We start from the raw sequence: 23,515 nt of genomic DNA on the forward strand, positions 1-23,515 counted from the left end.
GGGACACGTAAGGGTGGAGGAGGCTTGAGGGCTTTGAGGGTCCCAGGATGGAAACCATCACTGATTGTCAGTCTATCTGCTTCTCCAATTCTTTACAGATAGCAAAATAGTTGATGGTGTCGATCCCACAGCGGCTGACCTCATGTTGCTGGAGGCAGCCAGACGCTGGAGAAAGCAACACCTGGTCGCCCACCAGGGTGAGGGGGGACCTAGAATGGGAGGCCAGCGATGACCCAAGGTGTACATGCATCATTGATCATTCAGTGAGATGATGGACAGCATGTGCTGCAGAAGTCTCCATCTCAGGAGAGAGAGAGTGTAGCACCTGCCACATTATCGTGGAAATGGCACCCCATTGAGGTGCCCCGATCACTATGTATGTAGGTAGGGAAACCGAACAAGGTGAAGATGCTGCGCAGGACCTTGGTGACAGTGGCAGAGGTCATGTCGGGGCATGGGATGGCAAGGGAAAATGTGAGTACTCGTCAACAACGTTGAGAAAGTACACGTTATGGTCAGTGGAGGGGAGGGGCCCTTTGAAATCCATGCTGAGGCGTTCGAAGGGGCAGGAGGCCTTCACCAGGTGGGCCTTGTCTGGCAGATAGAAGTGCGGTTTGCACTCTGCGCAGATTTGGCAGTCCCTGGTCATGGCCCTGACCTCCTCAGTGGAGTAGGGCAGGTTGCGGGCCTTGACGAAGTGGAGAAGCTGGGTGACCCCCTGGATGACAGAGGTCATTCTGGATAGCCCGTAACCGGCCTGCTTGCGTGTTGGCGCAGATACCGCGGGACAGGGCATTTGGGGGCTCATTGAGCTTCCCAGGACGATACAAGATCTCGTAGTTATAGGTGGAGAGCTCGATCCTCCACCGCAAAATCTTGTCATTCTTAATTGTGCCCCACTGTGTGTTGTTAAACATGAAAATAACCGACCGTTGGTCTGTGAGGAGAATGAATCTCCTGCTGGCCAGGTAATGCCTCCAGTGTCGCACAGCTTCCACAATGACTTGCGCCTCCTTTTCGACAGAGGAATGTCGATTCTCAGCGGCATGGAGGGTACGGGAAAAAAAGGTGACAGGATCCCTGCCTGGTTAAGAGTGGCTGCCAAGGCAAAGTCTGACAGATCGCTCTCCACTTGGAATGGGATGGATTCGTCCACAGCGCACATCATGGCCTTGGCAATGTCAGTTCTGGTACGGTTGAAGACCAGGCGGGCCTCAGCCGTCAGGGGAAAAGTAGTGGACTTAATAAGTGGGTGGGCCTTGTCCGCGTAATTGGGGACCCACTGGGCATAGTAAGAAAAGAACCCCAGGCATCTCTTCAGGGCCTTGGGGCAGTGGGGAAGGGGGAGCTGCAGGAGAGGGCGCATGCAGTCGGAATCTGGCCGTAGGACTCCGTTTTCTACAACATAGCCGAGGATGGCTAGCCGGGTTGTGCTGAAAAAGCATTTCTCCTTATTGTACGTCAAGTTAAGGAGTTGGGCGGTGCGGAGGAATTTTCTAAGATTGGCGTCGTGGTCCTGCAGTTCATGGCCGCAGATGGTGACATTATCCAAGTGACATGGTGACATGGCCCGCAGCCCGTACTGATCGACCATTTTGGTCCATCGTTCGTTGGAAGACAAAAACCCCATTGGTGACGCCGAAGGGGACCCTGAGGAAATGGAAGAGGCGGCCGTCTGCCTCAAATGCAGTGTATTGACGGTCCTCCGGGCGGATAGGGAGCTGGTGGTACGCAGCCTTCAAGTCGACCGTGGAGAAGACTCAATATTGCGCAATCTGATTGACCATGTCAGATATGCGGGGGAGAGGGTATGCATCGAGCTGCGTGTACCGGTTGATCGTCTGACTGTAGTCGACTACCATCCGGTTCTTCTCCCCGGTCCTGACGAGCACCACCTGTGCTCTCCAGGGGCTGTTACTGGCCTCGATGATCCCTTCCTTCAGGAGCTGCTGGACCTCTGACCTGATGAAGGCCTTGTCTTGAGCACTGTACCGTCTGCTTCAGGTGGCGCACTGATTCTCCGGCCCGGATGTGCCAAGCGGCCATCATTAAAAAGCCGTGTCTCACCGGCGCCGTTCTAACATCCTCTGAGCCGGCGGGACCCTGCGTTGAAGGGTCCGGTGGGCGCCCTGGGGGGCGGGGGAGGGGGGGGGGCGTGGTGGAGAGGGGGGTCTGACCCGGGGGGGGCTCTGTAGTGGCCTAGCCCGCGATCGGGGCCCACCAATCGGCCGGCCGGCCTCTCTGCCCGCCCTGGCCTCCTTTCCTCTGCACCGGCTCCTGTAGCACTGTGCCATTTGGCATTGAGGCCGGTGCAGGGAAGAAGGCCACTGCGCATGCGCTTGTTGAAGCCGACCCAACTGCGCATGCGCGGACCCCGCGGCGCTGGGTTCAGACCGGGCCATCGCTCCAGCACCATCCTAGTCCCCTGTGGGCCGCAGAATGCGGTCCCAGAACAGGTGCCGACACCGGAGTGAAACATTTCCGTTTTTACTCCGGCATCGGCACTGAGCCACCCGATGGGAGAATCCCGCCAAATGACTCCGTGGGAAATGCCCGGAAAGTGTGAACTGGACAGCAGGCCCAGAACCCTCCAAGAAAGTCTCCAAATCTGAGTGTGGTAGTATGACTAGAGGTATTACGGTAACTAGCAATGCAGAGACACCATTGGTGGAGAAGGCTCGCTGCTCATTGGCCCAATGGTATGTAACACTAGTCACCCATTGGTTAGAGCTGTAAGGTAGCTCCGCCCTGTAAGGAGGGGTATAAGAGCCTGTGTGTTCCCCACAGCTTCCTTTCTGTGCCTGAGCTGCTGGGGAAACATCTTGTCTAGTAAAGCCTTCAGTTTCGGACTACAACCTCGCTTCTGTGGGCAATTGATAGTGCATCAATTTAATAGACAAAGGTTTAAAGGATGGAGCTCTGCATCAAGCCAGAGTGTCTACAACTCAGACCCCACGCAGCAAACGCAGCAGCAACCTTTAAGCATTGGTTAGCATGTTTCAACGGCTACCTCGGCACGGCAGAAAGCACACCTACGAGAGCAGAAACTACAGATCTTGCACTCAAGAGTGGGCCTGGACATCTACACGCTCATCGAGGACGCTATGGTCTATGATTCCGCAATGGAACTACTCAAAGGACATTATATCCGCCCAGTAAACCAAGTCTACGCCCGGCATCTACTGGCAACGAGACGGCAGAGCCCTGATGAGTCACTAGACGAGTTCTATCATGCGCTCCTCATGCTAGGGAGGAACTGCAGCTGCCCATAAGTTTCGAATAACGAACATACTGAACTTTTGATTCGGGGCGCTTTTGTTGCGGATATGCAGTCCCAACAAATCCGCCAGAGACTGCTTGAGAAAGACACTCTGGGCCTCAAGGAGGCACGGGCCCTCGCCGATTCACTGGACGTGGCCTCCCAAAATGCCCGTGCCTACGCCCCGACCGCGCGGTGGCCCCCTGGGCAGCATGGAATTCCCCCCCAGCGGACTCTGAATCGCCTCAGGCCTGCGCTGCGAGACGCCCCGGCAACCCTGCTGGGCCCCGTTGCTATTTCTGCGGGCAGGCGAAACACCCCCGACAGCGTTGCCCAGCCCGTTCGGCAATGTGTAAGGGGTGCGGCAAAAAGGGCCATTTCATGGCAGTCTGCCAGGCCCGGGCGGTCGCTGCGGTTCCAGGCGGCGAGTGCGGATCGCCGCTCCAAACCTCTCCACGGGCCCCAAGCGGCCCACGAGCATCGGCAGCTTCCTCCCCCAGCACCACGTGGGGCCTCCGGACGCCGGCATCTTGCTCTGCCGACGCCACGTGTGGGGGATGGGCGCCGCCATTCTGTCCACCCCCAGCCATGTGCGACCAGTGGGCGCCGCCATCTTGGACCGGTTCCAAGGACCCCAGCACGGGTGACCACACACCGCCCGAAGACGATTCTGAACTCCTGCCACGGTTGGCATCGGTGACCTTGGACCAGTCTCGACCCCGCACCCTATCCACAGCGACGACGACGGTATTGATCAACGGGCACGAGACGGCCTGTCTGCTCGACTCTGGGAGAACGGAGAGCTTTATACACCCTGAAACGGTAAGGCGCTGTTCTCTTCCAGTCCACCCCGTCAACCTGGCCTCCGGCTCCCATTCAGTTGCAATAAAAGGGTATTGTGTAGCAAACCTCACGGTCCAAGGGAGGGAGTTCAAGAATTACAGGCTCTACGTCCTCCCCCACCTCTGCGCAGCCACATTCCTAGGGTTGGATTTTCAATGCAATCTTCAGAGTCTAACGTTTAAATTCGGCGGCCCTATTACCCCTCCACCCCCACCCCCTCACTGTCTGCAGCCTCAAGACCCTCAAGGTCGACCCCCTCTCCCTGTTTGCAAACCTCACACCGGATTGCAAACCCGTCGCCACTAGGAGCAGACGGTACAGTGCCCAGGATTGGACGTTCATCAGGTCTGAGGTCCAGCGGCTCCTGATGGAAGGGGTCATCGAGGCTAGCAACAGTCCCTGGAGAGCCCAGGTTGTGGTGGTAAAGACCGGGGACAAGAACAGGATGGTCATCGACTACAGCCAGACAATCAACAGGTTTACGCAACTGGATGCGTATCCCCTACCCCGTATATCCGACCGGGTCAACAGGATCGCGCAGTACAAGGTCTTCTCCACGGTAGACCTAAAGTCCGCCTACCACCAGCTCCCAATCCGCACGAGTGATCGCAAGTACACTGCGTTCGAGGCAGATGGGCGACTCTACCACTTCTTAAGGGTTCCCTTCGGTGTCACAAATGGGGTCTCGGTCTTCCAGCGAGAGATGGACCGAATGGTCGACCGATACGGTTTACGGGCAACATTCCCGTATCTCGATAATGTCACCATCTGCAGCCACAATCAGCAGGACCACGACACCAACCTCCACAAATTCCTCCAGACTGCAAAACTCCTGAACCTAACGTATAACAAAGATAAATGCGTGTTTAGCACCGACCGCCTAGCCATCCTCGGCTATGTAGTGCAAAATGGAGTGATAGGCCCCCACCCGGAATGCATGCCGTTCCCCCTCCCTCACTGCTCCAAGGCCCTGAAGCGCTGCCTCGGGTTGTTCTCTTATTCTGCCCAGTGGGTCACCAACTACGCCGACAAAGCCCGTCCTCTCATCCAAGCAACTACTTTCCCCCTGTCGACCGAGGCCCGCCAGGCCTTCAGCCGCATCAAAGCAGACATTGCAAAGGCCAGGATGCGCGCCATCAATGAGACCCCCCTTCAAAGTTGAGAGCGACGGGTCCGACGTAGCTCTGGCGGCCACCCTCAAGCAAGCGGGCAGACCTGTGCCCTTCTTCTCGGGTACCCTCCATGCTTCCAAAATCCGCCACTCCTCAGTTGAGAAGGAAACACAGGCCATAGTAGAAGCTGTGCGACATTGGAGGCATTACCTGGCCGGCAGCAGGTTTACCCTCCTCACGGACCAACGGTCGGTAGCTTTCATGTTCGACAATGCACAGCGGGGCAAGATAAAGAACGATAAGATCTTGCGGTGGAGGATCTAATTATCCACCTATAACTATGAGATCCTGTATCGTCCCGGGAAGCTAAATGAGCCTCCTGATGCCCTGTCCCACGGCACATGTGCCAACGCACAAGTGAACTGCCTCCGAGCCCTTCACGAGGACCTCTGCCACCCGGGGGGTCACTCGTTTCTTCCATTTCGTAAAGACCCGCAACCTGCCCTACTCCATCGAGGAGGTCAGGACAGTCACTAGGAACTGCCACATCTGCGCGGAGTGCAAGCCGCACTTCTACCGTCCGGAGAAAGCACATCTGATAAAGGCTTCCCGCCCCTTTGAACGCCTCAGCATGGACTTCAAAGGTCCCCTCCCCTCTACCAACCGCAACATGTACTTCCTCAACGTGATTGACGAGTACTCCCGCTTCCCGTTCACCATCCCCTGCCCCGACATGACCACAACCACCATCATCAAAGCACTCCACAGCATTTATTCCCTATTCAGATTCCCCGCCTACATACACAGTGATAGGGGTCCTCTTTTATGAGCGACGAACTGCGTCAATTGCTGCTCAGCAAGGGCATTGCCTCGAGCAGGACGACCAGTTTCAACCCCCGGGGTAACGTACAGGTCGAGAGGGAGAATGGAACGGTCTGGAAGACCGTCCTACTGACCCTACGGTCCAGGAATCTCCCACTCCCCCGCTGGCAGGAGGTCCTCCCAGACGCCCTCCACTCCATCCGGTCACTGCTCTGCTCTGCAACTAACCAAATGCCTCACGAACGTCTCCTTGTCTTCCCTAGGAAGTCCTCCTCAGGGACCTCGCTCCCGACCTGGCTGGCAGCCCCCAGGCCCATCCTGCTCCGGAAACACGTGCGGGCGCACAAGTCGGACCTGTTGGTCGAGAGGGTCCATTTACTCCACGCTAACCCTCAGTACGCGTACGTGGAGTACCCCGACGGCCGATAAGACACGGTCTCCCTACGGGACCTGTCACCCGCTGGATCCCTTCCCTCGCCCTCGCCACTAGCCCCACCCTCCCCCCCACCGGCGCACCTCACTGTCGCCCCCTGCCCTGGACAACCGTTTTTCCCGCTGGCCCTGCCTGGACCCCCCCCCTCCCCACCCACCCCAGCACTCCACAGACGCTCCCTTCACTGTCCAGTCAACCTTCCCACCAGCGCCACCTAGAGGTCTGGATGCCCCCTCCCCGGGTCAGCCACCCTCACCAGCGCCATCTAGGGATGTTGAAGCCACTACGGGGACTGGATCCACGCTCCCAGAGTCACAGACGCCTGCACCTCCACCGACGTCTCCGCCGAAGCTCCGTCGATCGCAAAGGACAACCAAGGCCCCTGACCGTCTGATTGTGTCGCTATGAACTGTATATAGACCTTTTAATGTGACATGTACATGGCCAATTGTGTAATTGCGAAACTGTATTATGTCTTTGTAAATAGTTATGGGCCAGTGGGCAGACGCAGTATGAAAGTAGCGGCGTACCTCAACACTGGGAAAGAAGGCTGGAGCGGCATGAACCGCTCCAGCGCCGGGCTGGCCCCCTCTGGGGGCCAGAATCGGTCGTACCCTTGCCCGGTTTGCGCCATCGTGAAATGCGACGGCATTCACGACGGCGCGAACACTTGGGCTCCATATTGGAGAATCGCCCCCAGAGTGAGGGAGGGGATAGCAGATAGAGCCATGGCTTTCAGAGTGGGTGGGAACAATATGATAAACCGGTGAATTCTGGGAATCTCTTTAGGGTTGAACAGGAAGCCAACTGTTAATTTAAAATCCATTCGGGGTGGCACGGTGGCGCAGTGGTTAGCAGTGCTGCCTCATGACGCTGAGGACTCGGGTTTGATCCCGGCCCCGGGTTACTGTCCATGTTGAGTTTGCACTTTCTCCCCATGTCTGCGTGGGTCTCACCTCCACAACCCAAAGATGTGCGGGCTAAGTAGATTGGCTAAGTAAATTGCCCCTAATTGGGAAAAAAAGAATTAGCTACTTTAAATTTATAAAAAATAAATAAAAATACATTCAGACAGACCAGAAAATAGTTGATTTTGGATTTTGCAGACCAGCAAACTGCTGCATTGAAAGAAGTATGTCATAAAATGATCTTATTTGATGTAATTATTACTGTAAGAATAAGCAGCAATTTTATTGGGAAGAAACACTGAAATGCTAAAGTCCAGGCCAAGAAAGATGAAAAGATCCCAACGAGACTCAGGTTTATTTTATGTATGAATTCATTGCTACTGGGTCAAAATCCGTGGAGCACTTTGGGAAACCGTTACAAGATATCCAGCGGTTCAAGAAGATAACTCTCCACCACCTTCTTAAGGGCAACTGGAAATGGTCAATAAATGACGGATTGCCAGTGACATCCAGATGTTGAATTTTTAAAAGATCTTCGTAGCAGAGCTCCACCCTATGTTTCGTCCAGGTCTTGCCACTCAGTAGGCAGCCTCAGGGGTTTGGTGATTGATGCCCCTCTCCAGGATTTGGTGGCTGTGACATGGCCGATAATTAGTCTTTCAAAACTTCTTATTATTTCCCAAAAGAGAAAAAATGTGCTTGTTAAGATATCAAATAAACATTTGTGCTTCAAGCATTTATTTCCCAATACTGCCACAGCAGAGTCAAATTCCAGAACATCCCTAAGGACATTATTTAAGCCCATCTTAATACTAGTAGGCATGCTGTTCCGGGCAGGCTACTACAATCATGTTGCCACAGCACTGTGCCCATGGTGGGTATCGGTCTGGATCGATCAGAACCCCCATGAGGATGCTGTGGCTGACTGCATGGGTCAGTCAGAGAATCATATAATCCCTACAGTGCAGAAGGAGACCATTTGGCTCATCAAGTCTACACCAACGCTTTGAAAGAGCATCTTTCCTAGGCCCACGCCTCCAATTATCTCTATAACCCAGTAACCCCACCTAACTTGTTGGACACCAAGGGGCAATTTAGCATGGGCATCTTTGGACTGTGGGAAGAAACCAGAACACACGGAGGTAACCCATGAGACCATAAGGCCATAAAACATAGAAGCAGAATTAGGCCACTCGGCCCATCAAGTCTGCTCCACCATTCAATTACACTGATATTTTTCTCATCCCGATTCTCCTGCCTTCTCCCCATAACCGCTGATCCCCTTATCAATCAAGAACCAATCTCTCTCTGTCTTAAAGACACTCAGAGATTTGGCCTCCACAGCCTTCTGCGGCAAAGAGTTCCACAGATTCACCACACCCCTCCCCCCACCACTCTCTGGCTGAAGAAATTCCTCCTCATCTCTGTTTTAAAGGATCGTCACTTTAGTCTGAGATTGTGTCCTCTGGTTCTAGTTTTTCCTACAAGTGAAAATATCCTCGCCCCATCCACTCTATCCAGGCCTCGCAGTTTCCTGGAAGTTTCAATAAGATCCCTGATGCGACCATCAATTCACATGAGACGGAGAGTTGAAGTGAACAGTGGTTTTAATCAGCTAGAACTGTGCCTGCCTGCGACTGCTCTGTACTGAGTGCCGCCCACAGGCTGCAGATCTATATAGCTCCCCCTGAGGGGGCAGTCCCAGGGGCAGATGTATACATAATACAATGTAATGTAGTGTAATACAATGGTGAATGGTCGCAATAATACATTCACCACATTCATCCCCTGTTAAAAATTGAAGTCCAGCAGGGGTGAAGTGGGCTCACAGGTTCAGTCTGTCCGGCGCCTTGACCGTTCGCTGCGATCGCCTGAGCTCTGGTTTCGCAGTGGGCACGGGTGTTGAACTCGTCGCTGCGGGCACGGGTGTTGACTCCGGGGGCGTGTCTTCTGGAGCTTCATCCCTTTAGGTCGGCGATGAGGGGGGAAGTGGTGTGTGTGTGTGTGTTGTGGGGGGGGGGGTGAAGGACATCTAGGGGTGGGGCGGTCTTCGGTGTAGGGTGGGGGGGTATGTGATGGTCGCAGGGGATCTGGCGGGTGCCAGGTCCCGGAGGGAGACTGTATCTTGTCGGCCATCGTGGTGCGCCACGTAGGCATACTGAGGGTTGGCGTGAAGGAGCTCAAGTGTTTTCGGAGGAGGACAGGCCCCGTGTCGTCAGCCAGGATGGAAGCGAGACCCCGGAGGTGGATTTCCTAGGGAAAACAAATAGGTGGTCATGAGGGGTGTCGTTCGTGGCTGTGCAAAGGAGTGACCTAAAGGAGTGGAGCACTTTGGGGAGGGCCACCTGCCAGCGGGAAACTGGGAGACTCCTAGACCACAGGGCCAGAAGGACGGCCTTCCATACCGTTGCGTTCTCCCTCTCCACATGTCCATTTCGCCGGGGATTGTAACTGGTAATCCTGCTCAAGGCGATGCCCTTACCGAGCAGGTACTGACGCAGTTCGTTGCTCATAAACGAGGAGCCCCTGTCACTGTGGACGTGAGTGGGAAACCAAACAAGGTGAAGATACTCTGCAGAGCCTTAATGACAGTGGGCGCGGTCATGTCGGGGCAAAGGATTGCAAAGGGGAAATGGGAGTACTCGTCAACGACGTTAAGAAAATACGCGTTGCAGTCAGTGGAGGGGAGGGGCCCTTTGAAATCGATGCTGAGGTGCTCAAAGAGCCGGAATGCCTTCACCAGGTGGGCCTTATCTGGTTGATAGAAGTGCGGTTTACACTCCGCGCAGATTTGGCCGTCCCTGGTCATGGCCCTGACCTCCTCGGTGGAGTAGGGCAGGTTGCGGGCCTTGATGTAGTGGAGACGCCGGGTGACCCCCGGGTGACAGAGGTCGTTGTGGATGGCCCGGAGTCAGTCATCTTGCGCGCTGGGGTATGTGCCGCGGGACAGGGCATCTGGGGGCTCGTTGAGCTTCCCTGGACGATATACAATATCGTAGTTATAGGTGGAGAGTTCGATCCTCCACCTCAAGATTTTATCATTCTTGATCTTGCCCCGCTGTGTATTTTTGAACATGAAGGCTACCGACCATTGGTCGGTGATGAGGGTGAACCTCCTACCAGCGATGTAGTGCCTCCAATGCCGCACAGCCCCCACAATGGCTTGAGCTTGTTTTTCGACTCAGGAGTGTCGAATCTCGGAGGTGTTGAGAGTACGGGAAAGAAAGGCTATGGGTCTGCCTGCCTGGTTAAGGGTAGCGGCGAGGGAGACTTCTGACGCGTCGCTCTCCACTTGGAAGGGGATGGACTCGTCCACCGCGCGCATCCGCGGCTTTGGCAATATCTGCCTTGATGCGGCTGAAGGCCTGGCGGGCCTCAGTCATCAGGGGAAAGATTGTGGCTTTGATCAGTGGGCGGGCTTTGTCCGCATAGTTAGGGACCCAATGGGCATAATACGAAAAGAACTCGATGCATCTTTTCAGGACCTTGGGGCAGTGGGGGAGGGGGTGATGCAGGAGGGGGCATATGTGGTCGGGGTCGGGCCCTAGGACTCCTTTTTCCACAACATAGCCGAGGGTGGCAGTCGGGTTGTGCGGAAAACACATTTCTCCTTGTTATCGGTGAGATTGAGGGCTTGGGCGGTTTGGAGAAATTTCTGAAGGTTGCCGTCGTAGTGCTGCTGATCATGACCGCAGATGGTGACGTTGTCCAAGTACGGGAACGTGGCCCGCAGCACGTACTGGTCCACCATTCGGTCCATTGTTCTTTGGAACACCGAGACCCCATTGGTGATTGGAGGAAGTGGAAGAGGCGGCCGTCTGCTTCAAAGGCCGTGTTGTGGCGATCCTCCGGTCGGATAGGGAGCTGGTGGTATGCGGACTTCAGATCTACTGTGGGGAACACCCGATAGTGTGGAATCTGATTCACCGTGTCCGCTATCCGGGGAAGGGGGTACGCATCGAGTTGCGTGTACCAGTTTATGGTTTGGCTGTAATCTACATCCATCCGGCTCTTCTCTCCGGCCCTGCCGACCACCACCTGGGCTCTCCAGGGGTTATTATTGGCCTCGATAATCCCCTCCCTCAAGAGCCTCTGGACCTTGGACTTGATAAAAGTCCTGTCCTGGTTACTGTACCGCCTGCTCCTGGTGGCGACGGGTTTACAGTCGGCGGTGAGGTTCGTGAAGAGCAGGGGGAGGGTCGACCTTGAGGGTCGTGAGGCTACATACGGTGAGAGGGGGTAGGGGCCCACTGAACTTCAGGGTCAGGCTCCTGAGGTTGCACTGGAAATCTGGTCCCAACAGGAGAGGATCGCAGAGGTCGGGGATGACATATCGTTTGAAATTGGCGTACTCGGTGCCCTGTATCACGAGGTTCGCGACACAGTACCCCCGGATCTGCACCGAATGTGATCCGGAAGCGAGGGAAATTGTTTGGAATGCGGGAGAAATTTGGAGAGAACAGCGCCTTACAGTGTCTGGATGTACAAAGCTCTCCGTGCTCCCAGAGTCAAACAGGCAGGGCGTTTCGTGCCCATTGACCCGGACGGTCATCATCGAGTTCCTGAGGTGCTTGGGCCATGACTGGTCGAGGGTGACAACGCCGAGCTGCCGGTATCCGGCGTGGTCGGAGGTGGTGGGGTGGTCCCAAGATAGATGCCCCTGTGGGTCGCACATATCGGGCGCGTTGGAGATGGCAGCCAAGACGGCGGCCCCCGTCATTCGCATGTGTCAGGCGGCGTTGAAGATGGCGGCCAAGATGGCGGCCCCCATGAGTCGCACGTGTTGGGTAGGGTTAAAAATGGCTGCCCCCACAGACAGAACGAGGCTGATGACGCGTCTGAAGGGGGCGGTACCGGCAGGCACGCAGCCACGCTGTGGGGTTTGCGGGCCTGTGAGTCTGAAAGACGGGCCTGTGATTTAAGAGTTTTAATTCTGGCCAGGCAGACTTTGGCAAAGTGTCCTTTCTAACCACAGTTGCTACAGGTCACGTTCCGAGCTGGGCAACACTGCCTGAGGTGCTGGTCCTGGCCGCAGAAATAGCAGGGCAACCGCCCGGGTTGGGTAGGCAGCCGCGCAGCACAGGCCTGGGGCACCCTCTGATCGGTTGTCCACGAGGGGATCGCGTGGTCAGAGGGGAAAGCGTTGAGGCTCTGAAACGCTACTTCTAAGGAGGTGGATAGTTTTACCGTCTCTTCTAGGTCGAGGGCGCCCTTTTCAAGCAAGCGCTGTCTGACGTTGGACTGGACTCCAGCCACATCGGTGTCCCGGATGACGAGTTCCATGTGCTGCGAGGCCGTGACATCTTTGTAGTTGCAATTTCTAGCAAGTACCTTCAGGCCGTGTAGGTATTCCTCCAACGATTCCCCGGGACGTTGACAGCGCATGGTGAGGAGATGCCGCAAGAACACTTCGTTCACCGGCCTCACGTAATGCCTTTTTAGGATCACGACCGCGTCTACGTACGTGGTCACTTCCTCGATCTGCACGGAGATTCTGTGGCTCACCCGGGCGTGGAGGAGACTCAGTTTCTGCTCCTCGGTGACGGTGGGCGAGGAGGAGGTGGCGAGGTAGGCCTCAAAACAATGGAGCCAGTGCGAAAAAATTCCTTTGGCTTCAGCTGCCAGTTGGTCGAGTTCCAGTCGATCAGGTTTGAGGGCTGTTTCCATAGCGATATAGTAGCTGATTAAATTGATGCGACCATCAATTCACACGAGACGGAGAGTTGAAGTGAACAGTGGTTTTAATCAGCTAGAACTGTGCCTGCCTGCGACTGCTCTGTACTGAGTGACGCCTACAGGCTGCAGATCTATATACCTCCCCCGAGGGGGCAGTCCCAGGGGCGGAGCCCACAAGGTCACCAACATAATACAATCTAATGTAATACAATGATGAATGGTTACAGTAATACATTCACCACAATCCCCCTCATCCTTCTAAACTCCAACGAGTACAAACCCAGAGTCCTCAACCGTTCCTCATACGACAAGCAGTTCATTCCAGGGATCGTTCTTGTGAACCTCCTCTGGACCCTTTCCAAGGCCAGCACATCTTTCCTTAGATACGGGGCCCAAAACTGCTCACAATACTTCAAATAGGGACTGACCAGAGCCTTATACAGCCTCAGAATTACATCCCTGATCACCGGGAGAATGTGCAAACTCCACACATAGAGTTGAAGGCCGAATTGAACTTGGGTCCCTGTTGCTGTGAGGCAGCAGTGATAACCACTGTGCCACCGTGCCGCACATCCAGTCAAGTGAGTCCAAGTTCTCAGACTATCATACTCTGTATCAGTACACAGAACCAGGAAGTAATGAAAACATTCCCCAGACATGCCAGAATCTGTGTAGAGAGAAACAGGGTTAACGTTTGGTAATGAAAGGTGATTGACCTTAAAAACTGAGTGGAAATTAAATGGTTGCGGAGGCGGACTAACTGGAGAGCACCTCCATTGCAGCCATTTTGGAAAGCCCTGTCAGAATTAAATCCCAAATAGGTTTCCATTGGGGCCAATTTTTTGCTGCACCTTCCAGTGCGGACAGTTATCCTACCAATGAGAGTTGCCAGGTGTGGTGAATGTAACTCTGTAATTCACACTCTGTTATATATATGAGACCGGATGATTGAAATGCAGTTGCGTTGCCCGACCGCTAGGGGGAGTAGCTCTGGGAATGCTTAGGAGTTTGTACAGGGCTCCACCCTTGGCTCCGCCCACGGCTCCTCCCCCTGGACTGCTGTATAAATATCGATGCCCAGAGACAGCTGACCAGTTCATCGAGAGTTCAACGTGTAACAGGCTGGCTCTGTAGTAAGTAGATTAAAACCACTGTTCATATCTCAAAGCACGTGTCTAGTGAATTGATGGTCTCATCAATTTAATCTACTTAAGAAACAGTCAGGATTAATCATGGAATCAGCCTTCAAGCCTGAGCGACTGGAACTCGACCCACAGGATGCAGAGGCAAAAGACATTTTTTCTCATTGGCTCCGGTGTTTTAAAGCCTACCTGGCGGAAGCTAGCACAGCCGAAACAATGGAGGAGCAAAAACTGAGCCTACTGCACGTGAGGGTGAGCCACAGAATCTCTACTCAACTAAACTGTGCCGGTTCGTATACTGAAGCCCTAGCGCTACTCGACAAAATGTATGTGAGGCATGTTAATGAAGTCTATGCACGACACGTGTTCACTACTCGCCGCCAGCGGCCTATGGAATCGCTCGCAGAATTCCTGAGAGAGCTTAAAACTTTATCTAGTGACTGTAATTACCAGGCGACTACCGCGGCAGAACATAGAGAATTTGCTGTACGCGATGCCTTTGTTGCGGGCCTTAGGTCAAATTATGTGCGCCAGCGACTGCTGGAAAAGGGGGCCCTAAATCCTGAAGCGACTGTTGAACTTGCTACCACTATGGAGGTCTCTTTCCGCAGCCTCACCTCGTTCCCCGCGGACCCGGCGACCCCGTCATGGGCCCCCGACCAGCGACTCCCCCCAGACCTACGCCGCACGGCCGCCCAGCCACAATGCTGCCCAGCCTGCCACTTTTACGGCCAGACGCAGCACTCGCGGCAGCACTGCCCAGCCCGCAATGCGACCTGCAGCAGCTGCGGGCGAAAAGGACACTATGCCAGAGTGTGTTTGGCGAAGAAAGCCCCAGCCTCTAACCCTCCCATGGCTCAAAGCACTCGTTCCGCCCCAGCCTCTAACCCTCCCACGGCTCAAAGCACACGTTCCGCCCCAGCCTCTAACCCTCCCACGGCTCAAAGCACACGTTCCCTGAATTCACAGGCCCGCAGGCTGCAAAATGCTGCAGCCTGTATGCAAACTCCGCCCCCACCCGACATGTGCGACTCATGGGGGCAGCCATCTTGGCAATCCTCCTCCATGTGGCCGACCATGTGCGACTCATGGGGGCGGCCATCTTGGGATCCATCCCCTTCAAACTCTGAAACTCACCTCGACGACTACAAACTCAGAGGGCAGTCATCACGGGGCCACTCCAGCACAGCTGATCGAGCCGCCGACTACCCGCAACTCAGCGTAGTCACACTGGACCAATCGCGCCCAAAGCACCTCCACAACTCGATGGCGACGGTCCAAATCAACGGGTACAGCACGCCGTGCCTTTTCGACTCCGGGAGCACCGAGAGCTTCGTACACCCAGATCTGGTATGACGCTGTTCGCTCCCCGTTTTCCCTGCGCGGCAAACTATCTCCCTCGCTTCGGGCTCCCACTCTGTCCAGATCCAAGGGCGCACCGCCACGACGCTCACAATCCAAGGCGCTAGCTTTGCCAAATTCCAGCTCTACGTCCTGCCCGAACTCTGCGCCCCACTCTTATTGGGCCTAGATTTTCAGTGTAACCTCAAGAGTCTCACCCTCACTATCTCACTATCTGCAGCCTAGCCACGCTGCGAATCTCTCCCGCCCCCTCCTCTCTTTGCAAATCTCACCCAAGACTGTAAACCTGTAGCCACTCGCAGCAGGCGGTACATCCTGCAGGACAGGGTGTCCATCAGATCAGATGTCCGAAGGCTTCTCAGTGAGGGGATCATAGAGGCCAGCAACAGCCCCTGGAGAGCTCAGGTGGTGGTCGTCAAGACCAGTGAAAAATTCCGCATGGTCGTAGACTATAGTCAGACCATTAATAGGTTTACGCTCCTCGACGCGTACCCCTTCCCCAGGATTGCAGACATGGTAAATAAGATCGCCCAGTATCGGCTCTTTTCAATGGTGGATCTGAAGTCTGCATACCACCAGCTCCCAATCCGCCCGGAGGACCGTCACTACACGGCATTCGAGGCCGATGGCCGCCTCTTCCATTTCCTCCGGAATCCCTTCGGCGTCACTAATGGGGTTTCGGTGTTCCAACGAGCAATGGACCGAATGGTGGACCAGCACGGGCTGCGGGCCACGTTCCAGTACTTGGATAACGTTACCATCTGCGGCTATGACCAGCAGGACCATGACGCCAACCTCTACCATTTTCTCCAGACGGCTCAGAAACTAAACCTCACCTATAACAAGGAGAAATGTGTTTTCCGCACGACCAGACTAGCCATCCTCAGCTATGTCGTGGAAAACAGAGTCCTGGGTCCCGACCCGGACTGTATGCGCCCCCTCTTAGAACTCCCTCTCCCTCATTGTCCCACTGCCCTCAAACAGTGCTTGGGATTCTTTACGTATTACGCCCAGTGGGTCCCTCAATATGCGGACAAAGCCCGCCCACTCTTTAAGGCCACACTATTTCCCCTGTCTGCTGAGGCGCGCCAGGCCTTCAGCTGCATCAAGGAGGACATTGCCAAAGCGGCCATGCGGGCGGTGGATGAATCCACCCCCTTTCAGGTTGAGAGCGACGCCTCAGAGGTAGCTCTAGCAGCCACTTTAAATCAGGCAGGGAGACCAGTCGCATTCTTCTCCCGTACTCTCTCCGCTTCGGAACTCCGAAAAAGAAACACAAGCCATTGTAGAGGCTATTCGTCTCTGGAGGCACTACCTCGCAGGTAGGAGGTTCACACTCATCACCGACCAAAGATCGGTTGCCTTCATGTTTGACAACTCGCGAACGGGCAAAATTAAAAACGATAAAATTCTGCGGTGGAGGCTCGAACTCTCCACCTATAGCTACGGTATTAAGTATCGACCGGGGAAGCTTAACGAGCCCCCAGATGCCCTATCCCGCGGGACGTGCGCCAGCGCGCAGAACGACCGCCTGAAAGTCATCCACAACGACCTCTGTCACCCGGGGGTCACACGGCTCGCCCATTACATCAAAGCCCGAAATCTGCCTTTCTCCACTGAGGAGGTAAAAGCTGTCACCAGGGACTGCCCGATCTGCGCGGAGTGCAAACTGCACTTCTATAGACCAGACAGGGCCCACCTGGTCAAGGCTTCTAGGCCCTTTGAACGCCTCGCGATTGATTTCAAAGGGCCGCTCCCCTCAACTAACAGGAACGTTTACTTCCTAAACGTCATAGATGAGTTCTCCCACTTCCTCTTTGCTATCCCGTGCCCCGATATGACCTCCCACACAGTCATTAGGGCCCTGCATAGTATCTTCACCCTGTTTGGCTTCCCCAGCTATGTACACAGCGACCGGGGTTCGTCCTTCATGAGCGACGAGCTGCGTCAGTACCAGCTCGACAAGGGCATCGCCTCGAGCAGGACTACCAGCTACAACCCCAGGGGGAACGGGCAGGTGGAGAGGGAGAATGCGACGGTCTGGAAGACCGTCCTACTGACCCTCCAGTCCAGGAATCTCCCAGTCTCCCATTGGCAGGATGTCGTCCCAGACGCGCTCCATGCTATTGCGCCTCTTATGCACCGGGACCAACCAGACCCCTCACAAGAGGCTCTTTATCTTTTCCAGGGGCACTACCACGGGGGTCTCTCTCCCAGCATGGCTGAAGACACCGGGCCCTGTACTCCTCAGGAAGCACGTCAGGGTGCACAAAACTGACCCCCTTGTAGAGAAGAAGCCTGCATCACTCAAATCCCCAGTACGCTTTCGTAGAGTTCCCTGACAGCCTTCAGGACACTGTATCCCTCTGGGACCTAGCACCCGCTGGACCCAGCATCCCCACTATCACTGCAGAGGTACCTCTCACTCTACACCCCACCCAGTCGCCCCCTCGCGCTCCTGAGCCCACTAGCTCGCTACATTTGTTTCGCGCACCCGCACCGGCTAATCACCAGCGCCCCCAGTCCCCAGTCGAACCAGACGGGTATGGAGCTCAGACGGAATCACCCCCGGAGTCCGCCATCGTACCCCAACCCACAACACCCATCCAGCCACCACAAGAGGCTGCAACCCTGGTGCTCCGCAGATCGCAGCGGACGACTCGACCACCGGACAGACTCAATTTATGAACCAGCACCCCCGCCGGACTTGATTTTTTTTGTAGGGGGTGAATGTGGTGAATGTAACTCTGTAATTCACACTGTGATATATATACGAGACAGTACGATTGTAAACGCAGTTGCGTTGCCCGACCACTAGGGGGAGTAGCGCTGGGAATGCTTAGGAGTTTGTACAGGGCTCCACCCTTGGCTCCGCCCACGGCTCCTCCCCTGGACTGCTGTATAAATATCGATGCCCAGAGCCAGCCGACCAGTTCATTGAGAGTTCAACTTGTAACAGGCTGGCTCTGTAGTAAGTAGATTAAAACCACTGTTCATATCTCAAAGCACGCGTCTAGTGAATTGATGGTCTCATCACCAGGCTAATCAGAGATCAGCATCACTCTAGCACTGGCAGTGCTATGGTGTGGGTGCGTGGCCACTATGGGAGGCTTGAGGAGCAGCTTCCAAATAAACGTGGGCGGGGAAGGTTCATCTGGACCAGTCAGGGAGGTCCTGGTGGGCGAAGGGGGTTTGTGAAGGCGGGGGTGGGGTGTTTTTGGGGTGTCTTCCTGCAGGAGCATCCCTCCATTGGGCATAGGATGTGCCAGACAAGGACGGACCCCTCCCCATTCTGCAGTCTGCTGGCATGGTCTAGCTCATGCCCATTAATACCAATGGCAGTTGGATGAGGCCCATTGGTGTTCAATAAAGGCTTCAATCAGTCTCTTGGCAGAAATGCCATTCTTGACCCTCCCTGCCGCAGACATAATTGAGGGGGGAGGATCAGGAGATGGCGGATTCTCCTCCCCACACTGTCTCGCTCCTTTATACGGTACTGTTTGCCTCCCAGGGGAAACATTAAATTCCATTTATTAATTCTGTTTCTCTCCCCACAGTTTCCTGCTCTGCTGCGACCGGCTGAGTATCCATGAAAAAATGAAAATGAAACATTGTTTATATTCACAAGTAGGCTTCAAATGAAGTTACTGTGAAAAGCCCCTAGTTGCTACATTCCGGCGCCTGTTCAGGGAGGCTGGTACGGGAATTGAACCGTGCTGCTGGCCTGCCTTGGTCTGCTTTAAAAGCCAGCGATTTAGCCCTGTGCTAAACCATCCATAATAGCACAGCTGGCCTGTTGGGATCTTTCCCATCCAGGGTTGGAATCGTGGTCAGCGCCAGACTACTATGGTCAATGAGAAGACTGACTGACAATCTCACTGAGGCACAGACAGGCTCCTAAGGGAATGAGTCCGAATTATTTCAATGAACGTGGAGAGATGCGAGAAGCTGCAATCCTTCCCCTTGGTGCAGAGCTGATTCAGGTTTTAAATCCCTCCTCCCTCCACCAACCTTGGCCTCCCCGGAAAACCCCCTCACCTCCTCCAACTGGTAAGGCCCCCCCAGGCCTGATCCTGGCTGTGCCAACCTGGCACCTGGGCATCCTGACAGTGCCTCTGCTAGCCTGGAAGTGCTACCTTAGTGCTACTAAGTCCGGGACGCAGGGAGAATCCCGCAAGTGCATATTTAAATGAGCCAAATTACTCCTTTAAATCTGGGAGGGGTTTTGAGCGTCGCAAATCTCGCGAGATTCAAAGTCCCAATACCAAGTCGGTGCGATAAGGTCGTTAAATCACGCCCAATGTTCAGAATGCATGAAGGATGATAACTTTGTAAAACCGGAGAGAGTTGTGTTGAGAAATCCTTTTAGACTGGGTCAGGAGCTGGGCGTTCTGATCTATTCCAGATGTGGCAGAAGCAATCAGCAAAGTGTCTGAGGCAAAATCTAGGTCACCTTTGAAAGTCGTATTAAGGTGGTTCAAGTTTTCGCCTCCTCCGTTGACTAACCACCTCAGATGATCATTTTGTAGCAAATAATATGCCTTCGTCTTTTGAACTGATGGTTTTTGTGTTCTTACAATGCTTTGTGGGAATTTGGATGTGACCTCTTTAAACCCTGCTTTTATTACAAAATATAAGTCTGAACACGAGGTGAGGAACATCTGTCACTGTACTTCAGAGGCAAAGGAGGTTGGAAATGAAGTTAGGCAAGCGTTTGCCGCTGTTGAAAACTTCACTGTTTCTGAGAGGATTCTTATTGATTTAAATAGAGGATCAGGCCATGTTCTCCCCAAAGAACAGGCCATGTTGGAGAATGTGTCTGGATGGGGAACAAGTGATGGGTCTGGACAGAGGGTTGGGGTGTGTGTCGATAGGGAGTTTGGTGAGGTTGGAGGGAGAGGTGGGGGATTTTGAGGGTGTGTGGGGGTGAGTTTGGAGGGAGAGTGGGGTGGGTTTGGAGGGAGTGGGGCTGCGTTTGGAGGGAGAGGGGTAGGTGGGTTTGGGGGGAGAGTGGAGGGGGGTTTGGAGGGAGAGTGGGGGTGGGTTTGGAGGGAGTGGGGGTGGGTTTGGAGGGAGTGGGTGTAGGTTTGGAGGGAGAGTGGGGTGGGTTTGGAGGGAGAGTGGGGGTGGGTTTGGAGGGAGAGTGGGAGTGGGTTTGGAGGGATTGGGGGTGGATTTGGAGGGAGTGGGGGAGGGTATGGAGGGATTGGGGGTGGATTTGGAGGGAGTAGGGGTGGGTTTGGAGGGAGTGGGGGTGGGTTTGGAGGGAGAGTGGGGGTGGGTTTGGAGGGAGAGTTGGGTGGGTTTGGAGGGAGAGTGGGGGCGAGTTTGGAGGGATTGGGCGTGGGTTTGGATGGGAGTGGGTTTGGAGGGAGAGTGGGGGTGGGTTTGGAAGGGGGAGGCTGGGTTTGGAGGGAGAGTGGGTGGGTTTGGAGGTGAAAGGGGGTTGGTTTGGAGGGAGTGGGGTGGGTTTGGAGGGAGAGTGGGGTTGGGTTTGGAGGGAGAGTGGGGATGGGATTGGAGTGAGTGGGAGGGTGTTTGGAGGGAGTGTGGGGTGGGTTTGGAGTGTGAGTGGGGGTGGGTTTGGAGGGAGTAGGGGTGGGTTTGGAGGGAGAGTGGGTGTGGGTTTGGAGGGGAGTGGGGGTTGGGTTTGGAGGGAGTGGGGGTGGGTTTGGAGGGAGTGGGGGTGGGTTTGGAGGGAGTGGGGGTGGGTTTGGAGGGAGTGGGGATGGGTTTGGAGGGAATGGGATGGGTTCAGAGGGAGAGTGGGGGTGGGTTTGGAGGGAGAGTGGAGGTGGGTTTGGAGGGAGAGAGGGGTTGGGTTTGGAGGGGGTGTGTGGGTTTGGAGGGGGGGGTGGGTTTGGAGGGAGAGTGGGGGTGGGTTAGGAGGGAGAGGGGGTGGGTTTGGAGGGAGAGTGAGGGTGGGTTTGGAGAGAGAGTGAGGGTGGGTTTGGAGGGAGAGTGGGGGTGGGTTTGGAGGGAGTGGGTGGGTTTGGAGGGGGGTGGGTTTGGAGGGGGGGTGGGTTTGGAGCGAGAGTGGGGGTGGGTTAGGAGGGAGAGGGGGTGGGTTTGGAGGGAGAGGGGGTGGGTTTGGAGGGAGAGTGAGGGTGGGTTTGGAGAGAGAGTGGGGGTGGGTTTGGAGGGAGAGTGGTGGTGGGTTTGGCGTGAGACCGGTGGTGGGTTTGGAGGGAGAGTGGGGATGGATTTGGAGGGAGAGTAGGGGTTGGTTTTGAGGGAGAGTGAGGGTGGGTTTGGAGGGAGTGGGGGTGGGTTTGGAGGGAGTGGGGTGGGTTTGGAGGGAGAGTGGGGATGGGTTTGGAGGGAGAGTGGGGGTGGGTTCGAAGAGAGAGTGGGGGTGGGTTTGGAGGGAGAGTGGGGGGTGGGTTTGGAGGGAGTGAGGGTGGGTTTGGAGGGAGAGTGGGGGGGTGTTTGGAGGGAGAGGGGGTGGTTTGGAGGGAGTGGGCTGTAGGTTTTGAGGGAGAGTGGTTGTGTGTTTGGAGGGAGTGGGGGTTGGGTTTGGAGGGAATGGGGGTGAGTTTGGAGGGAGAGTGGGGATGGGTTTAGAGGGAGGCTGTGGGTTTGGAGGGAGTGGGAGTGGGTTTGGAGGGAGTGGCGGGTGGGTTTGGAGGGAGTGGCGGGTGGGTTTGGAGGGAGGGTTGTTGGTTTGCACGGAGAGGGGGTGAGTTTGGGGAGAGAGTGTGGTGGATTTGGAGGGAAAGTGGGGGTGGGTTTGGTGGGAGTGGGGGTGGGTTTGGAGGGAGTGGGGGTGGGTTTGGAGTGAGTGGGGTGGGTTTGGAGGGAGTGGGAGTGGGTTTGCAGGGAGAGTGAGGGTGGTTTTCGAGGGAGAGTGGGGGTGGGTTTGGAGGGAGTGGGGTTGGGTTTGGAGGGAGTGGGGATGGGTTTGGAGGGAGTGGGGGTGGGTTGGGAGGGACAGTGGGGTTGGGTTTGGAGGGAGTGGGGTTGGGTTTGTAGAGACTGGTGGTGGGTTTGGAGGGAGAGTGGGCGTGGGTTTGGAGGGAGAGTGGGGGTGGGTTTGGATGTAGAGTGGGGGTGGGTTTGGAGGGAGAATGGGGGTGGGTCTGGAGCTAGTGAGGGGGCGGGATTGGAGGGAGAGGGGTGGGTTTGGAGGGAGAGTGGGTGTGGGTTTTCAGGGAGAGTGGGGGTGGGTTTGGATGTAGAGTGGGGGTGGGTTTGGAGGGAGTGGCGGTGGGTTTGGAGGGAGAGTGGGGGTGGATTTGGAGGGAGAGTGGGGGTGGATTTGGAGGGAGAGTGGGGGTGGGTTTGGAGGGAGAGTGGGGATTGGTTTGGAGGGAGGGGGTGAGTTTGGAGGGAGTGGGGGTGGGTTTGGAGGGAGAGGGGATGGGTTTGGAGGCAGTGGGGGTGGGTTTGGAGGGAGAGTGGGGATTGGTTTGGAGGGAGGGGTGGGTTTGGAGGGAGTGGGGGTGGGTTTGGAGGGAGGGTGGGGGTGGGTTTGGAGGGAGAGGGGGTTGGTTTTGGAGGGAGTGGGAGTGGGTTTGGAGGGATACAGGTGTGGGTTTGGAGGCAGTGGGGGTGAGTTTGGATTGAGTGGCAGTGGGTTTGGAGGGAGAATGGGGGTGGGTTTGGAGGGAGGGGGTGGGTTTGGAGGCAGTGGGGGTGGGTTTGGAGGGAGAGTGGGGATTGGTTTGGATGGGCGGGTGGGTTTGGGAGGGAGAGGAGGGGGTGGGGTTGGAGGCAGTGGGGGTGGGTTTTGGAGGGCAGAGTGGGGATTGGTTTTGGAGGGAGGGGTTGGTTTGGAGGGAGGGGGGTGGGTTGGAGGGAGGGTGGGGGTGGGTTGGAGGGAGATGGGGGTTGGTTTGGATGGGTAGTAGGGAGGAGTGGGGTTTGGAGGGATACAGGTGTGGTTTGGAGGCAGTGGGGGTGAGTTTGGATTGAGTGGCAGTGGGTTTGGAGGGAGAGTGGGGGTGGGTTTGGAGGGA

This window comes from Scyliorhinus canicula, chromosome 12, assembly GCF_902713615.1.
Source record: "Scyliorhinus canicula chromosome 12, sScyCan1.1, whole genome shotgun sequence".
Taxonomy (NCBI): Eukaryota; Metazoa; Chordata; class Chondrichthyes; order Carcharhiniformes; family Scyliorhinidae; genus Scyliorhinus; species Scyliorhinus canicula.